The sequence below is a fragment of the Carcharhinus amblyrhynchos genome, chromosome 5 (assembly GCF_965287045.1).
Source record: "Carcharhinus amblyrhynchos chromosome 5, sCarAmb.v2.hapA, whole genome shotgun sequence".
Lineage (NCBI taxonomy): Eukaryota > Metazoa > Chordata > Chondrichthyes > Carcharhiniformes > Carcharhinidae > Carcharhinus > Carcharhinus amblyrhynchos.
This window is the reverse complement of record NC_137328.1, coordinates 117,411,818-117,436,524: the sequence shown is the minus strand read 5'-3', so window position 1 is coordinate 117,436,524 and position 24,707 is coordinate 117,411,818. Positions and strand designations below refer to the sequence as shown.

Sequence of the window (24,707 nt, the reverse complement as noted above, 5' to 3'; positions counted from 1 at the left end):
TATTTTGGATCAGCATTTGTTTATTGATTTGATTCTGCTTTTTTGTGTACCTGGTTCATTAAAGTGCATAAAAGAGCTCCCATGCTTATGTTCACATCCTCGTCTGAAGCCACCCTTCTTGCACCACAGTTGAATTGTCTGATTATTCCAGCTGGTACATTTGTTGGATTGTTCAATAAAGTGGGGATAGCACGCTTTTCAGGTAAAGCAGAAGCTGGTAAGTGGATTCATTACAACTAGCTTTTGTACAAAATGAGGCATGAGCATGTCAAGATCTAATAGGATTTCCATCACCTCACTTTTCAAAGATTATGAGGTGCTTATTTTGCTCTTTCCAAATTGGTTTACTCTCAAACCTGCGAAACCCTCCAATTGGCTATTTCATATAATTCGGGCGTCTGTTATGAGCAGTTAATTTTACTGCATTTAGCTGCTCAGGCACGTACAATAAGTAGTTTTCATTACATTTTGTTTGAGTTATACACCTTGTGTCAAGAAGTGGATGGTAGTGCATACCCCAGCATTAAACTGTGCAATGTCAGTATTTATTTCTGAAACCCATCCTATGTTCTTACTGGTTTTGATTTAAGGAAAGGATAATCATTGATTAAATAGCTCCCCACCCCTCCCGTCCCTCTCTGTCCTCCTTGCCCCATCTCTCAGAGCCTCCTTCCAATCATTAATAAAGTAATGGATGAATTAATTGTGTTACCAAGCAACACTTGAGTGCTAGTAATCAGTTCACTGATGCTGTGGTTCGGTGCTAACAGAATAACTTGGTTCCAATTTTATCACAAATTTGTATGCAAGAATAAGCATATCTACCATTAACATAATGGCAAAGTCTACCATATATAACAGTAAGGAATCCTATTATGGAGCAATGGAAACTGGAATATAGGCAAAGGCCTAAGGCATTGGTACAAATTCCAGTATGGCAACTGGTAGAATTTAAATTCAATTAATAAATCTGGAATGTAAAGCTAGTGTCAGTAATGGTAACAATGGCAGCTATCGTTGATTGTTGTAAAACCCCATCAGTGATGTCTTTTAGGGAAGGCAATCTTCCATCCTCATCTGGTTTGGCCTGCACGTAACTTCAGAGCCACAGCAATATGATTGACTCTTAACTGACCTCTGAAACAGCCAAGCAAGCCATTCATATTCCAAGAGAAGTTTGGGATGGGCATCAAACGTTAACCTTGCCAGCGATGCCCACATTTCATGAAAGAACAAAGAGAAAGAAAGGAGAATCCCTTCAGTGGCTGAAGTCATATCTGATGCAAACAATTCTGATCGTTTATGTCAGAGATGAGCAATCACAGCTCCAGAACAACATGGCTGGTGTTCACCAGGAAAATGTCCTCAACCTGGCTGCCTTCAGTTTCTTCATTGGTGGCTTTGTCCCCACATAGGATAGATAGCATGGCGCTGTTTCCTAATGAGTGCAGAATGTTTGGCTCCACCTGCAACTCCTTTAATAACAACCCAACCAACACAACCTGAAATTAATTGAAATTTTTATATAGTGCCTTTCATAACTTTGGGGTGGTTTGCAGGCAAATACATTTTTAAGTATCACTGTAGTGGTGAGAAATGCAGCAACTAACTTTGTGTATAAGTTTCTGGCATAATTACCATATGTATTTTTGAAATGTTAATTTGAGGGATCAATAATGGCCTAAGACGTCAGTGGAAATTCTCTGGAATGTAAAGGGGCATTAGCATTGCTCCAACTATGCAAAACCTTGATTCGAGCAGAACTGGAGTGCAGTTGTGCACCTTTTGGCCTTGAAAGAGGTGAGATGCAATTCTACAGAATGTTACCAGGGCTCCATTGATGATATTGTGAGGAGAAATTGCACAAACTGGGGTTGTCTGCTGGGATATGGAAGATGAAGAGTTGGTTTATCTGAGGATTTTGGGTTTTTGAAAAGCTTGGTTTATTTGAGGATTTTAGGTTTTTGAAAAATAGGGTGGAGTGAAACATTTGCTGCTGGTTGGGTATTCTACTTCAAGGGGGACATATAATCACGTTCAACACGCTCTGAGTAAGAAATATTCCTTCAGGCAGTGAGTGGCAGAAGTGTGGAAATTTCTGAAAAAGCAGTAAAGGCTAGTTCAATTTATATTTTCAAATCTGAAGTTGATTTAAGTTTTATTAGTCAAGGGTATTAAGGGCTACGGAGCAGGTGGGTAGAGTTAAGATATAGATCAATATAGATTGAATAGTGAAAGTGGCTCGAGGGGCTAAATGGCCTCTGCCCCTCTCTGACTACATTTAGCATGTTGTCGGTTTTGAATCATTGCGCAAAGATAAGTTGTACCGATCTGAGTATTATTTGTGTGAAATGAAGACGCTTAGTAAGTTATACCAAGTCTCACCTCATGGAATGTGCCCTGTCTGCCTTTCGATAGATTGACAAAGCACGCAATTTAAATATGGTCCAGGACACATGCCATGCAAGTAGATGCAAGACAACTCCCATGACATTTGGACCACCATGGGGTGAAACAGTGGTTCGCACTCCTGCCTCTCAGTGCCAGGGACCCGGCTCGGGTCATTGTCTGTGTGGAGTTTGCATGTTCTCCCTGTGTCTGCATGGGTTTTGTCGGGGTGCTTCAGTTTCCTCCCAAAGTCCGAAAGACGTGCTGGTTAAGTGCATTGGCCATGCTAAATTTTTTCTCAGTGTTACCAGAGTGTGGCGACCGAGAGATTTTCACAGTGATTTCATTGCAGTTTTAATATAAGCCTACTTGTGACACTAATAAATAAACTTTAAAAAAATCCTAGTGGATGATGCCAGGCGTTCCAAGAGTACTCTGACAGCAGACCTGAACTGTGTTTTATAAAGCTTAATCTGCGTAATTTAAGTCCTGCTGTTGTATTGCTTTTATTCTTTTGAAAGTAACAGTGCCAAGTTTTATGCAAAAGGCTTCAATTTAACCTCTGGCTTCAAAAGCAAAGAATAAAATCCTCAACATTTTGTGCTGTTGTTTGTTGCATCATTTGAACACCTTCATCTTTCTTCATTTAACGGTGTATTTTCCATGAAAACCACAGCCTGCAGCAAACAAAATAGATAAATGTGAAAACTATATTTTAAAGTTTGCACTGACTTCAGCACAGATACTTATTTGGCAGTCATTTCAATGAAAGTTGTAAAGCTAAGTGTAAACGAGGTTGTGGAAATTCACTAATTAAGGTTTTATGTTTAGCAGATTCTAATCCAGAAAACTGGCTATTTTTGGAGATTTATTATTACACAGTGAAGATTATTATTTTCAGTTCTGTATTCACTATGTTCGGATACTTAAATCATTATAAGCTTTCTCCAAATTGCTAGAAAAAGTTTACAGATGTTCAGCTTTTTAACTAACTAATCTTATTTTAACTAATCTTTTAATTGGATTCTGTTAGTCTAAAAAAATCAACAAGTGCATTTATGTTTAGCTGAAGAATTGTAATCAACTTTGGAAACTGAGAAGATTTTGATATCTAGTGCCTGTGTTTTGTAGCTGTCAACAACAACATTTTCAGTGATGTAGCACTTAATATAGGAAGCGCTAAAGGATAGTCTTTGGTGCAGAGCTCAGTCAATGAATCCATCAATCTTACAATTGTTTGCATCATTTTAGCTGTTGGTTCCACAATGTCTCATGTTTCTGTTCAAATCCTTCCATGCTCTTGCTCTCCCCATTTGAGATCTCTGCTTTGTGCCTTCCCCCATAGACAATACAAGAGTGTCTGCCACCCTAGGTGAACTTTCAGCCTGGTACCCTACCCAACAATTAAATTTACTTTATTCATTCTTGGATGTGGGCATCACTGGCTTGGCCAGCATGTTTTGCCCACCCCTTATGGCCCTTGAGAAGGTGGTGGCGAGCTGCTTTCTTTGAACCGCTACAGTCCCTGAGGCGTAGGTACATCCACACTGCTGTTAGGGAGTGGGTTCCAGGAATTTGACCCAGCTGTAGTGAGGGGAAAGCCAATATATTTCTGTGTCAGGGCGCAATGTGTCTTGGAGGGAAACTCCCAAGTTATGGTATTCCCATGCATCTGTGCCCTTGCCCTTCTAAATGGTAGCAATCATATGTTTGAAATGTGCTGTCTAAGGAACCTTGGTGAACCTCTGCAGTGCATCTTATGGGTGTACACATTGTTGCCAACGCGTGTCAGTGATGGACAGAGTGAATGTTGGTGGATGGGGTGCCAATAAAGTGGGCTGCTTTGCTCTGGACATTGTGGAGCTTCTTGAGTGTTGTTGTAGGTGCAATCATCCAGGCAAGTGGAGTGTATTCCATCACACTCCTGACTTGAACACAGCAAAATGTTCCCACTCTCTCACGACCATTAAACATTGTCAAACGAATGGGTAGTTATCATGATTCACATGCTCCGCTCTCGCACATCTCACCCTGCATCACCTTGGAATCATCCAGGAGCTTTCTGATTAGTTGAACTTGAAAACTATTATGTAGCCGGAATTTAGCAGCAGCACTACTCATTCCTGGCCCCAGATGCCACACGCTAGAAATTAACTGTTGTGCATATGAATGAAAATGGAAGCTGTCTTGCTTCTGAAATAAGTCTTCGTTGATGGGCTTACCCAGGAATAGGAGCCTGCCGTTTTGAGTGATGTGGGGAAAGGGAAATGTAATTTTCTATCCACTTTGAGTGTCATGCTGCACTGTTGCTAGATATTACAGATGATAAATTGACCTATGTCCTGCAGTTTCAGTCGATTGCAGAATTATCTTTTGGGAAGTGCAGAGATGGAGTAGCAAAGCCTGCCTCAATTTTATATCTTTAGTATTAAAAATCAAATACGCAAGGAGTTCACACAGAGAGTGATCTCAGTAACCGCTCCAATATTGACAGCTCTACCAGGTTCCAACTATTAGATTAAGATAAAAGCAAATTATTGCGGATGCTGGAATCTGAAACAGAACCAGAAAATGCTGGAAAATCTCAGCAGGTCTAACAGCATCTGCAGTGAGAGAACAGAGATAACATTTTGAGTCTGGATGACCCTTTACCCTTCCAACAGTTTCTGTTTTTGCTCTGACATTTATATACTCAATTTCCATTTTATAGCAGTGTATTTCCTAAAGTACTGTCTGCGTGAGCAAAATATAATTAATTACACCACTGCCCTACAGGTGGTTTTATCGTGAATTTGCTCCCAAGTCAAACTCCCTAGCTGTTACACAAAGAAGATTAAAATGGCAAAAAATAGAAATGATTCTGTTTGTTTAAAATGTTGGTATAATTTTGTCTCGTGCCTATCAAAAGAAATGTCTGCATGGAAAGCAACATAAATAATTTAACTACTGAGCACTTTGCTCTTAAACAAATTGCGGAAATTTGTAGCCACGTAGTGTTTGAAAATTGGAGCTGAATTTAAGTTCCAAATCAGTACTTCACCACACTGAAGAGTGCTGGAAGGGTCTGAAAGAACTTGAGAACTTCCAGCAAACTCCCAATGTTTCAAGAGAAGACACCAGTCATAATTTTACAGTCATGTGTCTATGCTAATCAAGGACTGGTCAGGCAATCCCAGGGAAGGTGGCAGCTCAATCATACTGAGAGATAGATGGCACAGGGAAACGAATCAGAATCTCATTGCAAATTAAATGTCAAGAATCATCAGTAGTCCCAACTTATCATTTCCTACAAACCGTCTGATACTAAGGAAGGTTAAACAAAGTTTTTCACAAAAGTCACCTCACTTGAATCAGGGGAGAAGCCAAAATTTAAATACTATCTACAGGACCTAAACTGAAGACGACTAATTACTTAAACAGAAAGTAACAAATACCCTCTAATATTCTCATTCTGTATTCCAATTCAGAATTTATAGACAAAAGCACACACCTCAAATGACCGAACAAAGCCCCTTTAGGACAGCTACATTCAATTGTTTTATCAAGCGTTTCTGTGGAATTTTTATGCAAGTATAATGTGCAACACATAACATCAACAGCCTTGGAAAGGTGGGCTGGCATTGTAGTTAGCAGTGCTGCCTCACAGTGCTAGGAAACCGTTAGATTCCAGCCTTGGTTGACTGTGTGGAGTTTGCATGCTTTCCCCGTGTCTGCGAGGATTACCCCCCAAATTCCAGAAATCTACAGGTTAGATAGATTGGCCATGCTAATTTGCCCCTTAGTGTCCCACGATGTGCAAGTTAGGTGGATTAATGGGGTAAATGTGTGGTGTTACAGGGATGGGTGGGCCTGGGAAAGATGCTCTGTCAGACAGTTGGTGCAGTCTCGATGAGCTGAATAGCCTCCTCCTGTACTATAGGGATTCTGTAATTGTCTATTTCACTTGTGGGCCTATACTCAATAGAAATTGGCTATTAGCTACCAACTGAAGTTGGGGAGAGGTGTGCACGCCTTTGGGCTGGAAAAAAGCTGCTCACCGCTGATTGCCTGCTTCAAATAACTCCCAAATGACTGAACTAACATTACATAGTCCCCTGCTGCTCAGCACTCATGGAAAGTTGCTTACTTCATTTTAAATTTTCAGACAGTTCTCATAGAAACCCTACAGTGCAGAAACAGGTCATCTGGCCCATCGAGTCTGCACCAACCACAATCCCACCCAGGCCCTACTCCCATATCCCTACACATTTACCCATTAATCCCTCTAACCTACGCATCTCAGGGCACTAAGCGGCAATTTTAGCATGGCCAATTAACCTAACCCGCACATCTTTGGACTGCGGGAGGAAGCTGGAGCACCCGGAGGAAACCCATGCACTCACGAGGAGAATGTACAAACTCTACATAGACAGTGACCCAAGCCGGGAATTGAACCCAGGTCCCTGGAGCTGTGAAGCAGCAGTGCTAACCACTGTGCTACCGTGCCACCCTGTTTTTTGCCAACGTCCTTTGGCTACCCCCTCCCTTCCCATTGATCTTACTGCCCTAGGCAACCACCTAGTGGTTGCACTAGCCCTGTCTTCAACCATCTTAGCCTGAAGGCCTACAATTCTCTTAACCTCTGTTTCTGTCATCTCTTTAAGACATGTTGTAAAAGTTGTTGCTATAATGGCTAGGAAAATGATAGGAACACTACAGTTGTTCCATGTGTTGAGTAAGTGAGAGAGCTAGGCTAGGATTTCCCACTCCTTGTTCATCGTTCACTGACTCCTGTTGGAATTGTAGTCCATACAGGTGTCTGATGAAGATCATGTCGGGCCTAGCTGCCATGCTTGTCTGGTCAAAGAAAATCCTCATTTGTTGTCTAAACTCCCACATGAAACATGAATGTTTAGGTGAGCTAACATGAGGATGTCGCAATGGACCCACACCCTGAATTTCTTTTGAGGACAGAAGAAAGCCAGAAAATGAAAAATCACTTTCATTATGGAGATAAGCAGCTTATCTCTGCTTATTCATAGTTATCTCTCTGCAACTAAAACACTAGAAAACTGGGAATTTGTGCACTCGCCAGAATCGAGTGCAATCAGTAGAATTAAGTGAAGGATTGAGAGTTGCTGTGTGCATCAGCTACCATCCAAATGAGCTTTCTAGGCATCTGTTAGCTTTGTGCTAATCCTTGTTTTTTAACTCTTTCATGCCCACCCCTCTTCTGAAGGTGCTGTTTCATATTCCAATGATTCTAAATATCTCACTCCCAACTCACCTTGTGGGAGTTGTGGCATGGGTATCAGCATGGCATTCAACTTTGAAGGTTTTGCATGTGACCTGTTCCGGTCCAACATGCATTGTCATTGTGGTATAGAAGGAGGCCATTCAGCCCACCGGTTCTCGGTGGCACAATCTAGTCGAATTTTTTTTGCAGGTTTTACAGATGCACCATAGAGAGCATTTGTTCTTGTATCACAGCTTGGTATAGCTTCTTCTCTGTCTAAGACCGCAAGAAACTACAAAGGATCGTAAAGAAAGCCCAGGCCATCACTCATTCCAGCCTTCCACCCATTGACACTATCTATCCTTCCCACTGCCTTGGAAAAGCAGCCAGCATAATTAAGGACCCCATGCACTCCAGCAAACTCTTTTCCACCTTCTTCTGTCAGGAAAAAGATAGAAAAGTCTGAGGATGTGTACCAACCAACGCGAACAGCTTCTTCCCTGCTGCCAGCAGAGTTTTAAATGGACCTACCTTGCTCAAAGTTGATCCTTCTCTACACCCTAGCTATGACTGTAACACTTCTGCACTCTCTCTTTTCCTTCTCTACGTATGATATGCTTTGTCCAAATAGCGTGCAAGAAACAATGCTTTTCATTATACTAATAATAAATCAACTACCTAACTTTATCCCATAACCCTGCACTATTTCCTCCATGTTCCCATCCATTTTCCTTTTGAAATCATTGATTGTCTCCACTTCCACCACCCTCGTAGGCAGAGTTTCCAGATCATTACCATTTGCTGCATTTAAAAGAAAAAAATTCTTCCTCACGTCCTCCCTGCATCTTCTGGCCAGAACCTGTATATCTGTGTCCCTAGTCCTTGTACTATCAGCTACTGGGAACAGCTTTTCTTTGCATATCTTACCTAAACCTATCATAATCCTGCAGACCTTTACCAAATCTCCCCTCAATCCCTTTTGATCCAAGAAGAAAGACCCTAGCCTCTCTGGCTTAACCTTTTTGTAGCTAAAGTTTCTCATCCCTGCCACTATTCTAAGAGAACTCTACACCTTTTCGAGGACTTCCACATCCTTCCTAAAATGTGGTGATCAGAACTGGGTGCAGTATTGTGTTGGGGCCTCCACAGAGTTTTTTACAGGCTTATCATAATTTCCCTATTTTTGTTCTCCATACCTGTACTTACGAAGTTCAAGATGCTATATGCATTGCCAACTGTTTTCTCAATATGCCCTGCCACAATCAAAGATCTATGCATATGAACCCCAGGTCCTTCTATTCATGAACACTCCTAAGAATTGTCCCCCTAAGTCAGTGTTGCCACTCCCTATCCCTTATGTCAAAATGCGTCACCTAGCAGCTCTGTTAAATTCAGTCTGCCATTTGTCTGTCCATTCTCCTCACCTGTCTGTCTGTTATAGTAGATTGACATCATTCTCACTGTCTGCCATACATCCTAGCTTGATATCATTGGCAAGCTTTAAAATTCTACCCACGACTGTCTTGCCATCCTTCAGTTTGAAAAGTAAATATTTACCATTGTTTTCTGTTCTTAAATCTTTTTATTAAACTAAGCTAACACAGAATCTCCTGTTTTGTGAACTTCAGTTTTGGTAACCAGCCATTTGTGTGGTACTTTGTCAACCACTTCCTTCAATTCCATGTAGGCAGCAGACAATGCCCATTAATCAAATACAATCTGCCTCTTATAAATCCATGCTGGCTCTCCTTAATTAACTCAAACCCCTCCAATTATTTGTTAATGTTTCTTCTTCTCTGATTCTCTTGTTTTTGAAGCCTGACTGACCTAAACTGACAAGCCTATAGTTGCTAGGAATGATCTTGCACCTTTATTTGCCACTTCCCATTCCTTTAGCACCTCCCCCATCCCAGGGAGGATTGGAAGGTTATGGTAAGGCCTTTCTTTATCGCCACCCTCACTTTTAGCAAGCTGGAATGTAAACCATCTGGACAATCCACTTATTCACTCTAAGCATCGGCTATGTCAAACTCCTATTTATCGACTACAGCTCAGCCTTCAACACCATTATTCTTCTCCAAACTCTGTGGCCTGGGGCTTGGCTCCTCCCTCTGCAACTGGTTCCTGAACTTCCTATCCCACAGACTGCAATCAGTAAAGATAGGCAACAACGCCTCCTCCATAATCATCCTCAACACCGGTGCTCTACAAGGCTGTGTCCTCAGCCCCTTACTGTACTCCCTATGCACCTGTGACGGTGTGGCCAAATTCCCCTCCAACTTGATTTTCAAGTTTGCTGATAATGATGCTGTTGTGGGTCGGATATCAAACAGTGATGAGACAGATTACAGGAAAGAGATGAAGAATCTAGCGAACGGGTGTGTGACAATAATCTGTCCTTCTATGTCAACAAAATGAAGGAGTTAATCATCGACTTCAGGAAGCGTACTGAAGGACATGCCCTCGAGAGCTTCATGTTTTTAGGTGTCCAGATCACCTACTTTCTCAGAAGACGAAGGAAATTTGGAATGTCCAATATGACTCTCTACAACTTTTACACATGCATTCTTGGCGGCACAGTAGCACAGTGGTTAGCACTGCTGCTTCACAGCTCCAGGGACCTGGGTTCGATTCCTGGCTTGGGTCACTGTCTGTAGAGTTTGCACATTCTCCTCGTGCCTGCGTGAGTTTCCTCCAGGTATTCTGGTTTCCTCCGACAGTCCAAAGAGTGCGGGTTAGGTTGATTGGCTATGTTAAAAATTGCCCTTAGTGTCTGGAGATGCATAGGTTCAAGGGATTAGTGGATAAATATGTAGGGATATCGGGGTAGGGCCTGGGTGGGATTGTAGTTGGTGCAGACGCGATGCGCTGAATGGCCTCTTTCTGTACTGTAGGCTTTCTATGATTTTTCTCGTTGTATCACAACTTGATATGGCTCCTGCTTTATCCAAGACTGCAAGAAGCTACAAAAAGTTGTGAACAAAACCCAGTCCATTATTTGTTTGAGCTTCCCACCCATTAACACTGTCTATACTTCCCACTGTCTCAGAAGAGCAACCAGCATAATTAAGAACCCTCATATCCCAGACATACTCTTTCCTGCCGTCTTCCGCCAGGAAAAAGATACTAAAGTCTGAGGACGTGTACCAACTGACTCAAGGACAGCTTCATCACTGCTGCCATCAGACTTTTGAATGGACTTGCCTCACATTAAGTTGATCTTTCTCTACACCTTAACACTAACATTAACTGTAACACTAGATTCTGCACTCTCTCCATTTCTGTGAACAATGTGCTTTGTCTGTATAGTATGCAAGAGGGGGTGATAGATTTTAAAGTAATTGACAAAAGGCGACAAAATGTCAAGAGAAAAATTTTTACACGCAGCAAGTGTTTATGCACTGCCTGAGAGTGTTGTGGAGGTCTGCATACCACCTCAGGCTTTTTTTTCTGATAATTTTGCAGTTAATTGCTAGAAGCTGTGCCTTAGGTTGAGTTCATTTTGACTTCTTGCAATGAACCTGGTCGAGAGTGAATTTTATTTTGTTCATTCGTGGAACATGGGCGTCATTGGCTGGCCAGCATTTATTGCCCATCCCGAGTTACCATTGAGAAGATGGTGATGAGCTGCTGCCTTGAATCACTACAGTCCGTGTGCTGTGGGTTGACCCACAATGCCGCTAGGGAGCGAATTCCAGGATTTTGACATAGTGGCTGTGAAGGAATGGTAATATGTTTCCAAGTTTAATGTTAACTATTACTTTATTAACTTTCAAAGACTTGGAGAAGATTCAGAACTTTTTTAAGGAGGGTTGAAAAACTTAATGAAATATTCTTCAAATGTAAACTTCCATTTTCTCTTCCTTTTATGTGTCACCAATGGAACTTACATTGAAATATTTTCATATGTAGATAGTGTGCTAAATCTTGTGACATGACCCTTTTGTAATTCTGATGCAGCATTTTGCTATAGAGTTAAATATTCACTTTTGCAGTCAAAGATTGCAAATTTGTATTTGAAGCATTTTGTCTTTGTCACAATCATGTAATATTATGGGCTGGTAACATTTTTGACATGATTCGATATTCAAATGCTTGTTGGAGCTTTGAAACACAGAGTGATTACTCTGAATGTCAACCTGAGGGTATATATTGAGTAAAATACTGCCACAATTGTCCTGTAGTGAGTTGGTCTGGACTGTGAAATAACCTTTGCAACTATGCCTTTGCGCCTTTGTTTAAAAAGAGCTGCAGGGAAAGCCTGGGAACTACAGGCTGGTGAGCCTCACATCTGCAGTGGGTAAGTTGTTAGAAGGTATTCTGAGAGACAGGATCTACAGGCATTTAAAGACGCAAGAACTGATTTAGGGATAGTCAGCATGGCTTTGTGAGTGGAAAATCATGCCTCATAAATTTAATTGAGTTTTTTGAAGGGATAACCAAGAAGGTAGATGGGGGCAGTGCAATTATGTTGTCTACATGGACTTAAGTAAGATGTTTGATAAGGTACCGCATGGTAGGTTGTTGCATAACGTTAAATCTCATGGGATCCAAGGTGAGGTAGTGAAATGGATACAAAATTGGCTTGATGACAGAATGTGGGTATGCCGGCGTTGGACATGAGGACGGTCTCAACAGGGATCTTGGGTTCATGTCGCACTATCTGTAACCCCCATGACTTGCCTGGGTTTGCAAAACCTCACTTACTGTACTGTCTGGAGACAATACACATCTCTTTAAACTGTGATCAGTGCTCCTTCCACTCACATTATCAGCCACTTCAGGTCTTGAACAGCAGGTTAGGTGTAAGGATTCGCATTTTAATCAGTAATCTCTAAACTGTCTGTGCTTTATATGCTCTGTCTGAGGCCAGAACTCTCCATTCACCTGACGAAGGGGGTAACCCCGAAAGCTAGTGAGTATATTATCAAATAAATAGGTTGGACTAAAACCTGGTGTTGTCAGACTTGTTGATGACAGAAGACAGAGGGTAATTGTAGAGGAGTGCTTTTCAAACTGGAGGTCTGTGACCAGTGGTGTGCCTCAGGGATCGGTGCTGAGTCCACTGTTGTTTGTCATTTACACTAATGATTTGGATGAGAATTTAGAAGGCATGGTTAATAAGTTTGCAGATGACACCAAGATTGGTAGCATAGTGAACGGTGAAGAAGGTTATGTAGATTGCAGTGGGATCTTGATCAATTGGGTCAGTGGGCTGACGAACGGCAGATGGAGTTTAATTTAGAATAATTCAGGGTGATGCATTTTGGTAGGTTGAACCAGAGCAGGACTTACTCAATTAATTATAGAATCCAACAGTGCGGATGGAGGCCATTCAGCCCATTATATTTGCATTGACCACAATCCCACCCAGGCCCTATTCCCATAATCCATGCATTTATCCTAGTTAGTCCCCCTGATACTAAGTGGCAACTTAGCATGACCAATCCACCTAACACGCAGGTCTTTGGAGCCGGGTCCCTGGCACTGTGAGGCAGGATGTGGATATGCCGGCGTTGGACTGGGGTAAACACAGTAAAAAGTCTGACAACACCAGGTTTAAGTCCAACCGATTTATTTGATAGTACACTGTGAGGCAGCACTGTGTATTTACTCTAATCTTGTTATGGTCAAATGTATGCCTTGAAGAAACCTTCACCATTAAAGTACAACTAAGTTCCCACTAGAATTCTTTCTCATGTAACGGTAGGGCATTGGGGAGAGTTATAGGACAAAGAGATCTAGGGATACGGGCTCATAGCTCATTGAAAGTGGAGTCACAGGTGGACAGAGTGGTGAAGAAGACTTTCTTCATGCTTGGTTTCATGGATCAGAACATTGATTACAGGAGTTGGGACATCTTGTCGAAGTTGTACAAGACGTTGGTAAGGCCATACTTGGAATACTGTGTACAGTCCTGGTCACCCTATTATAGAAAGGATATTATTAAACTAGGAAGAATGCAGAAAAGATTTACTCGTATGCTGCCAGGACTTGATGGTTCGGGTTACAAGGAGAGGCTGGATAGACTAAGACTTTTCCCTGGAGGTAAGGAGGCTTAGGGTGATCATATAGAGGTCCATAAAATAACGAGGGGCACAGATCAGCTCGATAGTCAATATCATTTCCCAAAAGTAGGGGGGAGATCTAAAACCAGAGGACATAGGTTAAAATTCAGAAGAGAGATATAAAAGAGTCCAGAAGGCCAATTGTTTCTCACACAGGGTGGTGAGTGTCTGGAACAAGCTGCCAGTGGTGATAGTAGAGGTGGGTACAATTTTGTTTTTTAAAAAGTGTTTAGATAGTTACATGGGTAAGATGGGTATAGAAGGTTATGGGCCAAACACGGGCAATTGTGACTAGCTTAGGGGCGGCATGGACAAGTTGGGCCAAAGGGCCTGTTTCCATGCTGTAAATCTCTATGACTGTATGACTTTATAACTACATGCTTTGAACAACTGAAGCAAACCCACGACCTCAGCACAAAATAAGATTGGAAAGAGTGGAAAATGAATCTAGCAAGAATACTGTGGAATCCATCTGGTCCACTAATAATCCCATGAAAGAATAAAAAATATATAATCCCCTTGAGTTCACTGAATCCAAACAAATGGTTCAGCCGTATAATAAACTTCAACTAATCCATTCCCTTGACCGTGTATAACTAAATCAAAGATTTTCTTCCTTTCAAATTAATATTTAAAACCTCCTGTACTGCTAATTTAATAAAACTTTTCCCTGCATCCTCGGTGATAAGTCTTTATGATAAACCTCAATAGTCTTGACAACTGCAAACTTGTCATCAGGAACCCAAACTTGAGCATGAATAAAATATTATCACTTTTCATTTAGCTAGGTTCAAGTTAATCCTCTGCAGTTCAATGTTAATCACACTACTTGAATACAATCAATAGTTCTATGGCCTGGTAGGTATGGATATGATCAGTGCAAATTGTGGGCCAAAGGGCCTGTTTGTGCTGTAGTGTTCTATGTACTGTGGATGCTGGGATCTGAAACAAAAACAGAGAATGCTGGTAAATATCAGCAGGCTTAACAGCATCTGTGGGGGGAGAGAGAAAAGAGCCGTTTCAAGTCAGGATGACCCTTCGTCAGAGCTGTATTTTTGAAGGGTACTCACTGCTGTAATATAGAAGACTCTTCCTTTGTTTCTTCAACTCAACAGCCCCCAACTTCACTCCTCAGAACCACCCCAGTCCAGAGAGAAGTCAGCAGTTGAGAACAGCAAAACCTGTGGAGCAGGTGGAACTCTTGTTGAAATCCTGAAACATGAAGAGGCTGCGCTCCTGGTACATCTGCACAAACTCATATCCCTCAACTGCACAAAGGCTCTTTCCATAATCACAGTGTGGTGTTTTTGCCCACAGACATGTTCTTCATCTCACTTCCAGCAAATTACCACAGACATGTGGAGAATTTACAGAACGGACAGCCAACTGGTCCACCTAAACCACTTCCATCTAAGATCACACATTTGGGTGTGCCCTCCAAAGCATGTGAGGAAATGGACCTTTCATTAAGCGCCAAGATCCTGTGCCCACAGCAAAACACTGCCTTCTCCTTCCCCATCCCTGTCGATTTAAGGTCAAGTGAGATCCTGAAACATTTGGGACTTTTTCCACATCTTGAAGTCTCCTCTCTGCCAAGGAAGATATAGACAACAAAATTCATCATCATCTCGACTATGCCAGTGCAATCTTTGGCCAATGCAGGAAAAAGAGTATTAGGTTACTAACAAGAATACTAATTGTTAAGATCAAACTATTATTGAAAACTAACTTTGTAGTTTACTGATGCTTGACTTTATAGAAACTCTTTTTTGTAGAATAAAATAGTGAGAAAACTTTGGTAGGGCACAGAATAAAAAAGATCCCAAGGTACAGGCTTTCAGGGAGTTTACGTCAAGTTATAAAGAATTTGTTCACAGCAAAAATAGACAAGACCTTGAAGACTGTTTATGGAAAAACTGCTTGTCTCTTTACCAGATAAGGAATCACAGCATATAAAAACATTGAGATACTAGGACATCACAGACATAATTATGTAAATAGGGGTTATCAACAGCAACATAAACGATTCTTCGTTCGTCAAGGAAAGTGTCCTTACATATGGGACAAAAGATCGTGAGATCAAGCCCACTCCAGAGATTTGAGCACATAAGATTGGATAATACTCTGAGGGCGGGCTCCCCATACCCCAGATTAAATGTTGAGAGTGACCCTGCCTCCACTTAACTACTTTAGTTTTTTTGGACCTTTAATTATTATGAATGCCATTCATCTCCAAGAGGACATCCTGCCTCATCAAGCTGCTGGCCAGTCAAAGCCAGCAGTGCTGTCCTAGTAATTGTTGCTGCAGTTGCTGGCTAGATTGCAAGTGGTTCTGCAAGAATCCATGGATGCCCCAAAACCCATGTAAACCCAGATTTGCTGGAACCGGGCTTGCAAGCTGAGGTGCAGTAGGGGCTGGCTTATTGGACAGTGGAAGTGGGAGGCAAAACCATGGAGAGGGTGGGGTTTCTTCCAAACAGCACAGAGGGCTTAGGAAGGAAGCAACTATACCACTCCTTCCGCGCCCTCTCGTCCCTCTTCACAGCAGCAGTTTACAGGCTTAAACCTGCTGACTGCACGTAGGATGCAGGCCTCTCCCACCACCTGTTAAATTGGAGCAGCAGGAGGAAGGAACTCTTAGTTATACATTAATTACATTCTTCACGGCTTTAATTGGACAATTGACCATGGAATATTTTGCATCCACCTCCAAAGGGCAAAGGAAGCTTCAGTTTAACATTTCATCCAGGGAGTTGGCAACTCTGACAGTGCCATAGTCCCTCAGTATTGCAATAGTGCTAATTTTGACTTGTGCACAGGTTCTTGGGTGGAACTTAGATTCATAACCCCCTGACCTAAGAGGTGAGCATGCTGCCAAATGAACTGTAGCTAACAACTAAAATGTGGGTGTCTGATTTTCCAATTTCCCCATTTTGAAGCTGTGTTATTTTTATGGCATTTCGAACTAGTGCCAATCTTGCTTGTTATGGGGCTGTCCCTGTGGTTCTATTCATTTCCTGAAGTTGACCATTTGGAGTAGTTTGAAGATTCTTCAAGAAGAAGAGTCAAAACAATAGTACTGGCTGAGTACAGCTACAGTCAGTTTCTTCATTTCTTTGTCCTTTCTTGGAAACCTGTGAACTAGCCCAAAATAGACTTTGGTATAAATCAGTACAGTACAAGGTCTCTGGCAAGAATAGCCTATCCCAATCATCAAAGTAGCTCCACTTTTAAACAGTGACTAAAAATGTTAGGCTCCCATCAGAACGTGAGTAGATCACTAACAAATAAAAGCTTTGATCAGAATAAGTACAGAGGAACAAATTATTTTATACTGAGAATCTTTTTTTTAAACATAGTTCAGAGGGTGGAACCTTAACTAAATTCTGATCTCGTATCAGAGGCTTCTTAATGAATTTCTGATGAGTCTCTTGTGACTTCTTAAGAAAAAAAGTAATAACTATCAAGTGACTCTATTACAATGTAATAGAAAGATTTGGTTCTATTTCTTATACTCTCTTCATTGCTGTTGAAAGTTGCATTATGCAGTTGATTTCAGCATTTTACTTCAACTTTCATTTATGTAGCTGACTTGGCATAAAACAGCCTAAAGCATTTCACAGAGGGGAAATTGATCTTGAATGGGAAATGATAAGTTAGAATATTGTGTCCATTTCTGGTTGTCACATTTAAAGATGTGAGGGTCCTTGGGTGGGTGCAGAAAAGAATTACCAGCAAAGTTCCAGAGACGGGGTGGGTATTCGAGCTACAAGGTTAAGTTGTCAAGGCTGTGGGTATCCTCCTCCAAAGTAAGGGAGATTAAAGCAAGATAGTGTTGTACAATATTATGATACGTTTGGTTAGTGCAGATGAGGAAAAACTGTTCCCTTTAGCTGATTCTACAAGGATAGGGGGCACGCGTTTTAGGTTTTAGTCAGGGGTGGGGGATGTGAAAAAGAATTTCTTGATACTTTAGGTGTTGATTTGGAACTCACTGCTCATGAGGGTGCTGGAAGCAAAGATGGCCAGTGATTTCAAAGAGAAATTGGATAGGCACTCGAGAAATAAATTTGCAGAGCTACAGAGACAGAACGGGGAAAGAGACCGACTGGTTTGCTCTATGGAGAGCCAGCATGAAGTCAGACAGCTGATTGGGTACTTTCTATGTCTTTTTGATTCTGTGACTGCAAGAGATGAGCAAAAGTATTTTTTTAAAAAAGAATAGGCTTTAGCAAGCTTTTGAGGTGAAGAGACAGGTATAATTGTGGAAGGAGTTTCACAGATTAGGGGCTGTTGTATCTGGACTGTGATTTGACTACAATGGGAAGCACCTGTGTACCACTTGGCCCACAAGGAGTGCTGGAAAAACATTTAATTGCTGGATCTGGTATATCCTACCTTCTGAGTGTGTTAGATTTTGGAAGGCATTAAAATTTGAGAAACATAACCTCAATTGTACATTGAGATCACTGGCCCGCCCTTCCAAAGGATTCAACACCCCCCCCACCCCCCCCAACCGCCACCCCACCCCCCGACTCCTCCTCCTCCTGGCCTCCCTACAAAATGTTAACCCAATAGCAGGCATGTTTGTAGCAGGTTAGAATCATGTTTTATGACCACCTCACCCCATCTCCCTCATTGTAGTTTTGGGGTGAGGGAGAGATTATTTAAAACTGGCTTACGTTTATTAAAAAGTAGCTGCAAAATACTGCTAGTGCACAGCAGCTTCAGTTCCTTGATCCTCTTCTCAGCACCAGAAATAGGGTGTCTGTCTGAAATATTCACCTGCCTTTCACCTTTGCAGGTAATGTAAATTTGTGACTTTTTATTTCCAAGTCAAATGTTATCTCTCATTCATTGTAATGTCAAACGCAGAACAGTAAAACAAAATACTGTGTGGCATCAGTGTTTCAGATTTGGTCATCAGACAAGCCACAATACCACAGCACTTGCATACTGGAATAAAGAAGTAGTGACGTGCTACTGCTATTGTACAAAGCATTAGTAAGACATTACTTAGAATATTGTGTACTGCTTGGACTCCTTACTTAAGGAGGGATGTAGTTGCATTGGACGCAGTTCAGAGGAGATTCACTAGATTGTTTCCAGAGCTGAGGGGTTTGTCTTACGGAGAGAGATTGGGAAAGTTAGATGAATGAGAGAAGATGTAATTGAGAAGATGATGAGGAGGATTGACAAAGTAGACATGAAGAGGATGTTTCCTCTGGTAGGACAATCTAGAACAAGAGGTCATAGTTTTAGGATGAGGAGTGGAAGATTTAAAACAGATGCTACTCTGAGTGGTGGGAGACTGGAATTCATTATCCCAGAGTGCAATGGATGCTAGGACTTTGAGTAAATTTAAGAAAAAGATGAATAATTTTTTTATTAGTAGGGGTTTGAAAGGCCATGGTGAACAGGCAGGAAAGTGGACTTCAGGCCAAGATGAGATCAGCCATGATCATATTAAATGGCAGAGAAGGCTTGAGGGGTAAAGTTGCCTACTCCAGCTCCTAGTTCTTATGAAGTGTGTCAAAATGCAAATGAATCATGCTGTCTCCCTTGTTTTCTTTTACTGTGTAGCGTGCAAATTCTACACTTGTGTGAAATTAAGATATGACGTACTGTATATCTGATTTTGTCAGCTCTGCCCAGGCTATTGTGCAAATATTTTCTTTCATGCTTTTTACCTGCCCAGTTAGAAATTCTGGTTTGGTAACTTTGCATGTAAAATTTGCAATTACCTCAAGCTGTCATAATTTTGATAAGAACATAGAACACTACAGCACAAACAGGCCCTTCGGCCCACGAGTTGCGCCGATCACATCAACACCTACCAATCTATAGACCTATCTATAACCCCCAATCCCATTAAACCCCATATACTCATCCAGAAGTCTTTTAAAAGACCCCAGCGAGTTCGCCTCCACCACCACTGACGGCAGCCGATTCCATTCACTCACCACCCTCTGAGTGAAAAACTTACCCCTAACATCACTTCTGTACTTGCCTCCCCGCACCTTAAATCTGTGTCCTCTCATAGCGACCATTTCAACCCAGGGAAATAGCCTCTGAGAATCCACCCTATCTATTCCTCTCAACATTTTATAAACTTCTATCAGGTCGCCTCTCAACCTTCGTCTCTCCAGGGAAAAGAGTCCCAGCTCCCTCAACCTAACTTCATAAGGCATGCCTCCCAGTCCAGGCAACATTCTTGTAAATCTCCTCTGTACCCTTTCAATAGCTTCTACGTCTTTCCTATAGTGAGGCGGCCAGAACTGCGCACAGTACTCCAAATGAGGCGTGACAAGGGTCTTATAAAGTTGCAGCATTACCTCCCGATTCCTAAACTCAATCCCTCGATTAATGAAGGCCAGTACACCATACGCCTTCTTGACCACATCCTCCACCTGCGAGGCCGATTTAAGAGTCCTGTGGACCCGGACCCCAAGATCCTTCTGCTCTTCAACACTACTAAGACTCCTGTCCTTGATAGTGTACTCGTTCCTCCCGTTGGTTCTGCCAAAATGGACGACTACACGTTTATCCGCATTGAAGTCCATCTGCCATTTCTCCGCCCAGTCCTGCATCCTATTTATGTCCTGCTGCAACTTTTGACATCCTTCCAGACCATCCACAACACCACCGACCTTCGTGTCATCAGCGAACTTACTTACCCATCCCTCTACTTCCTCATCTAGGTCATTTATGAAAATGACAAACAGCAAGGGTCCAAGAACAGATCCCTGGGGCACTCCACTGGTGACTGACCTCCATGCCGAAAAAGACCCATCCACAACCACTCTCTGCCTTCTGCAGGCAAGCCAGTTCTGGATCCACAAGGCCAAAGGCCCTTGGATCCCATGCCCTCTCACCTTCTCAAGAAGTCTTGCATGGGGGACCTTATCAAACGCCTTGCTGAAGTCCATGTACACCACGTCCACTGCACTTCCTTCGTCAATGTGTTCAGTCACATTATCGAAGAACTCAACTAGGCTCGTAAGGCACGACCTGCCCTTGACAAATCCATGCTGACTATTTCTGATCATGTCAAACCTCTCCAAATGCTCATAAATCTTGTCCCTCAGAAGCCTCTCCATCAGCTTACCAACCACTGAGGTCAGACTCACCGGTCGGTAATTTCCCAGGCTATCTCTGTTCCCTTTCTTGAAAATAGGAACTACATCCGCAATCCTCCAATCTTCCGGAACCTCTCCCATCTCCATTGAAGATGCAAAGATCATCGCCAGGGGTTCTGCAATCACTTCCGTCGCCTCCCACAGTGTCCTGGGGTACATCCCATCTGGTCCCAGCGACTTATCTATCTTGATAGAATTCAAAAGTTCTAACACATCCTCCTCCTTAATATCCACATAATCTTTTCCATCTGCTGCAAATCCGTAGCAAAATCTCCCAGATCAGTTTCCACCGTGAATACTGAGGCAAAGTACTCATTAAGCACCTAATTTTGATTTCTCAATGCTACTTGAGAAATGGTTACTGAACGCAGCCATTAACCTCAAGACTGGCATGCACAGAGAAGTCTTTAAACATTTTTGAACAACTCTTGCACTGTATTAACATATTAAAAACAAACATGTTTCAAATGAAACATGATTGCCAAATTAATACAGCATAAGGACAGATCTGACACAAACAGCAGATCGTGTAGGGAGCTGATGATGCCAAGGGTTAACTCCTAAGGGCCTACTAAATGGACGTAATTGGTTCCTCCTTTAATACTCAGCCATGCTAATAGGCACCTTGGTAATGCAAGTGATAGCCACCTGGGAGCTCATTGGTGTCACCTCTCTGTAACAACAATCACTGAATAACAATCCTCAATTCTACCCCCCACCAGAAGGAGCTCCAACAAGCATTGACCTGGGCACCCACCCAGCTCTGCTGAATGGCACAGAACAATAACCCACCTCCCCACAAACGGTCTTAGGATCCCCCCACGACGTCAGTCATAGACCCCCAACAGCTACCTTCTTCTTGTTCCTCCACTAAACTGTCCAGTGCCGCCTTCCTCCTCGGACTCCCTGGGGCATAGTGGTGACATTCTCCAATCTCCCTCTCAGCAACGTAAAAACTTTTAAAGATTAAAAACACATTTACTCTACAGTACAGCAATAAAGCTGGTAGGTATTTCTGTTCAGTAAGACATTTTCAATTAATTGCAATCCGGTCGCTCAAATGAATAATTAAAGTAAAGTTTACTTATTTACTTGTCACAAGTAAAACTTACATTAACACCGCAATGAAGTTGCTGTCAAATTCCCCTGGTCGCCACAGTGGCAACTGTTTGGGTCAATGCACCTAACCAGCACGTCTTTCAGAACGTGGGAGGAAATCGGAGCACCCGGAGGAAACCCATGCTGACATGGGGGGTATCGTGCAAACTCCACACAGACAGTGACCCAAGGCGGGAATCGAACCCGGGTCCCCGGCACCATGAAACAGCAGTGCTAACCAATGTGCCACCGTGCCACTAGACTCTGATTAAAACTAGACTCATTAAAAATGCTTAACTTTTGTGAAATACCTATTTCAACTTCAATAATAAATTTCATTTTTAATTCTATAAGGATCATTTCTGATGTGAAAAAAATGTTTTCTTTAAATTTTGTTTGAAAGTTTTGTTTCATAATGTTTGTGTTGATTCACAGTAGGTTTTATTTCTGGAATACAGAAATAAGTTTGAGCCAAAAAATGTGCAATTTGTGCTGTGATCGTGGCCAGAGCAGCAATAACGTCTTTCACAAAAACAGAAAATGCTGGAAAACTTCAGCAGGTCTGACAGCATCTGTGGGGAGAGAATAGAGCCAATGTTTCGAGTCAGGGTGACCCTTCATCAGGGAGGCAGAATACTGCATCCGCGGTATATTGCCTTTATAATAACATCTTTCTATTATATAACCTTTGAATGTAATTAAACATTCCAGGGCATTTTAAAAAGCATTCCAAAACAAAACATGATGCTGAGCCACATTGGGATAGTAAGACAGAAAACTTAGTCAACGGGAGGCTTTGAGCAAAATCTCAAAGGAGGAAAGTGAGTGAGAGATGTGGGGTGGCTTATGTGAGAATTAGGGCCCAGGCAGCTGAAAACATGCCCACCAATTGTGGAATAATTAAAATCTGGAAGGATGGAAAGGCCGAAATTAGAATGCAGATATCGCTAAGGGTTGTCGAGCTGGGAGAGATGACAGAAACAGGGAGAGATCAGAATGGGGTAGTTTTGACAAAGTTGAAAGATTTGAATTTGAAGTATTGGGAGTCAGTGTAAGTCAGCAAGCAGAGCAGTGATGTGTGAACAACATTTGGTGCAAGTTAGGACATAGCAGTAGAGTTTTGGATGGCCTCAAGATTACAGAGTGTTGAATGTTGGAGGCTGGCTGTGAATATATTGGTCAAGTCTGGAAGTAACATGGGCAATGGGTGTGGGATTCAGCAGCAGATTAACTGAGGCAGGGCAGAATCAGGCAGTGTTACAAAGATGGAATTAGGTGGTTTTAGTGATGGCCGTGGATATGTGGTTGAAATCATATCTCGGGATCAAATCTGACACCGGGTTGCAAAGAGATTCAATCTTGAGACAGTTGCCAAGGAGAGGCATGAAATTGTTGGTGAAGGAACAGAGGGGCGGCGCGGTGGCAAAGTGGTTAGCACTGTTGCTTCACAGCGCCAAGGACCTGGGTTCGATTCCCAGCTTGGGCCACTGTCTAGGTGGAGTTTGCATGTTCCCCTCGTGCCTACATGGATTTTCTCCTGGTGCTCCAGTTTCTTCCCACATTCAGAAAGACATGCTGGTTAGGTGCATTGACCCAGACTATGGCAACCAGGGGAATTTCACAATAACTTCACTGTAGTGTTAACATAAGCTTTACTTGTGACTAATAAATAAGCTTTGGGGTTTGTGGTGGGGACCAAAGACAAAGGCTTCAGGCTTCCCAACATTTAATAAAGGGAAATTTTTGTTCATCCAGTATAGGATGGCTGACAAACACTCAGATGATCTGGAGGGATTGGGAGAGGTGGTGGTAAGGTACATCAGCTTACATGTGGAAAATCAACATTGTATTTTCAGATGATGTCATAAGGGTCAGCACATAGATGAGAAACAGGAGGGGCCCAAGGATAGATCAGTGAGGATGTTAGAGGTAATTGTGCAATGATGGGAAGAGAAAGCTACAATAGTGATCTCTGGCTATGATTAGATAGATAAGAATGGGACCATTCAAGTGCAGTATTACCCAGCTGGATTACAGTGGCCAAGTGTTGGAGGAGAAAGTTGTGATCAACTCTGTCAAATGCTGCAGGATGATTAAGAAGGGCAAGGCCAATAGTTTGCCTTTGTCACAGTCTCACCAGATGTCATTGATGACTTTGATAAAAGCTGTTTAATCTTATTGTTTTATTGAATAGTTGCACAGGTTTGAAGCTCTGAAAGGCCTATTTCCTACTCCTAAGCCTAGTGTTCTTATTTATCTTACTGTGGAAGGGGCAGAAACCTGATTGGAGAATTCAAACATGGAATTCCAGGAAAGCTGGATATGAATTTGAGAGGCAACAACAGATTTGAGGATTTTGGAAAGGAGAGGGAGGCTGGAGGTGGGGCTTACAGTTTGCAAGGATGCGGAGATTAAGTATTGATTTTTGCAGGAGAGTAGCAAGTCTATCTCTCAGCAAGTCTTGGCACTAGTTTTTGTTTCCACTCATGGTTATGCAAAATCTTGAGTCAGATCTTTTATAAGAAACTGATAGTTTTATGCAGCTTTTTATTCCCTCTCCCCATTAATGTAATTTGCCCACGTTAGGGGAAAAAAACTGATTTTTTTATGAAGAAGCTGTTAAAATGGGCTCAAAAAGTTGATGTTGTCACATTTGCAAACCTGGATATAAAAATGTTCTTGGACATTTAAAAATCTATCCCATATAAGTTAACAGTTATAGAATTTGTTTGTTTCAATATGGCAAAAACTTTTTATTAGAGCTTGTTGGGATTTTGGGACTAACTTGTGCTACAGTTC

At 42.0% G+C, this 24,707-nt stretch overlaps 1 protein-coding gene across 3 annotated transcripts in view; it reads left to right on the top strand.

The window, feature by feature from the left end:
• The window catches only part of galnt7 (UDP-N-acetyl-alpha-D-galactosamine: polypeptide N-acetylgalactosaminyltransferase 7), a 126,947-nt gene that overhangs the window by 14,312 nt on the left and 87,928 nt on the right, over nucleotides 1-24,707 (top strand). The window lies entirely within an intron of this gene.